General features: G+C 61.6%; 1 protein-coding gene across 3 annotated transcripts in view; it reads right to left on the reverse strand.

Moving 5' to 3' along the window:
* The window catches only part of PRKCZ (protein kinase C, zeta), a 150512-nt gene that overhangs the window by 12478 nt on the left and 135800 nt on the right, over nucleotides 1–2234 (reverse strand). The gene's annotated exons all lie outside the window — the stretch shown is intronic.

A 2234-nucleotide genomic window follows, 5' to 3' on the forward strand; every position in this document is an offset into this window, starting at 1 on the left:
GGTCGGTGGCAGAAGCAGAGCCCGCGGTCGGTGGCAGAAGCAGAGCCCGCGGTCGGTGGCAGAAGCAGAGCTGGCGGTCGGTGGCGGAAGTCACAACGCAGCCCGCAGCAGCCAGGAAGAAGTGAGTGACGGGCAGCTGCTCGCATGGGCAGTCACGGGGGTGATTCTGCAGTGGTGGGACCCAGGTGGGAAGCCAGGGCCACTGACTGCCTTCCAAGAGAGAGCCCACAGCCCGTGTGTGCTGGAGGTCACCTGGCGTGCTCACTGCAGGAACGCAGACCTCTCCCAGCAGGAGGCCAAGGGTGGCCTCGTGGTCCCCTTGAGTTCTGGCTGGGGCAGCGTTGGACTCACTCAGATGAGACAGTGCTCCGAAGAGGAGGAGCCCTCACTCTGCAGGCAGTCATCTGTTCTCATCCGTCCACTCCCGGTAAAGCAAGAGCGGTTGAGAGACAAGATCAGGGGCCCGGATGGCATCGAGGCTGCACCCAGCATTGGGCTCTCCCGCGGTGCTGGTGGGCCCAAGGTGGGCGTGGAAGAGAGAGGGTGGGAAAGGCACAGTGGAGACTCAGCTGAGACGGGCGAGGGGAGGTGGCTGGGAGCGGGGGTGTTGGCTCTTCACGTGATTCTACTAAGCACCTGCCACGGGCTCAGCTGTGTGGCATGTGGACCCGAGAGTGTGTGTGGATCAGAGGGGTTCTGTGGGCCAGAGATGGGGATGCCACCACTAACACCAGCTAGGCCAGGTGTGCCTGGGATAGACAGGGGAACGCCACCACTAACGTCGCTAAGCCAGGGGTGCCTGGGCCAGAGAAAAGGGGACGCCACCGCTAGCCTCCTCCTGGGCCTGAGGACGACAGTCAGAACCAAAGGCAGATCTCTTCTCCCTCATGCTCCCAGAGGCATACATTTAAATGAAGAATTTGCGAAGTTGATTCCGTAGCAGGTGCCTATGCTCAGAACATTTCTAAGTGTGTGCATCTGACAACCCCACGACAGAGGATGGCCCCATCCTAGTTCGGCGGCAGCCCAGCTGGGCTCTGGAAGGGCTGTGTGCGGGCATGTTCCGACCACCTGACTCCACCTTCCCCCACGCTCTCACACATGCACAGGCAAAGCAAGTCCTTTGACTAGAAAGTGACTTGTTGGGTGGACAAGGTCCCCACTGACCACAGGGGCCAGGGAGTGACCCCCCGCGCTGGCCAACGCTGCCTGGAGAAGTCGGGTGGGTGGGGGAGGGGAGCGCCCGCTGCCTCAGAGCTGGGCTTTCTCCTGGTTCAGTTCGGCCTCCTCCGAAATGCACTTAAAGAGCTATCCAATCTGCTTTTCTTCCTCAAGAGTATATTTGAAAGGTTTTATTTCCGTAGCTCTGCAACCATTTACACAGCTGGAAACAAATTTCACAGATGGTCCTCAGCTTCAGACGGGGTCACCTCCCAACAAACCCGCCATGTGCTGGAAACATCCTGGGTGGAGAGCGCGCTTCCCACAGAACCCACGACCAAGCGGCGCAGCCTCGCCTGCCTTAACCTGCCAGACGCTCACGCCAGCCCACCGTCTGGCAAAACCGCCTGTACGCTGACCCCTCGGGGCGTCCGGCGCCTCCTGATCACGTGGCCCGCCGGGGCTGCGGTCACCGCCCTCATCACCCGAGAGTACTGGCCTCACATGGCCAGCTGGGGAACGGTCAAAACTCAAAGCACAGTTTTTACCGAATGCGCCCTGCTCACACGCCACCGAAATCAGATTCCTAAATCGAGCCAGTGTACGTCGGGCCCTGCCCACAGACTCACTCTCCTTCAATACCCGGCCTAAAGCTGAAGCCGTGAACGCTGCCACGGCTGGTCCTGTCCAGGAACTGCTGATAAAACCAGCCACAAAACCAAAGCAAACGCCCTGCTCTAGGACGGCCCCCACTGTCAGATCCCTGTGGAACCAACAGCCAATGTGCTCACAGGCCAGGACACACGCGCCACTAGCTCCCGGCCACACCGAGCCAGCACAGTCGGAGGGTGCCAGGAAGCGCCATGGGCCAAACTCGTCCGGCCCCTCACTCTCCTGGCTCCGGAGGACGAAATGTGTCTCCCCATCCCTCCTCGGGGCCCTGGGGGCAGCCCCCCATTCCCAGCTGACCCTTCTGGGAGACAGGAGCCTTGGCTCCACACAGGTGGGGCCGTGCCAAGGACCAGCCCAGCCCGGTGGTGCGTGAGCTCACACAGCCCGCCCGCCCCGCGCAG

The sequence above is a fragment of the Mandrillus leucophaeus genome, unplaced genomic scaffold (assembly GCF_000951045.1).
Source record: "Mandrillus leucophaeus isolate KB7577 unplaced genomic scaffold, Mleu.le_1.0 Scaffold305, whole genome shotgun sequence".
NCBI classification, from domain to species: domain Eukaryota; kingdom Metazoa; phylum Chordata; class Mammalia; order Primates; family Cercopithecidae; genus Mandrillus; species Mandrillus leucophaeus.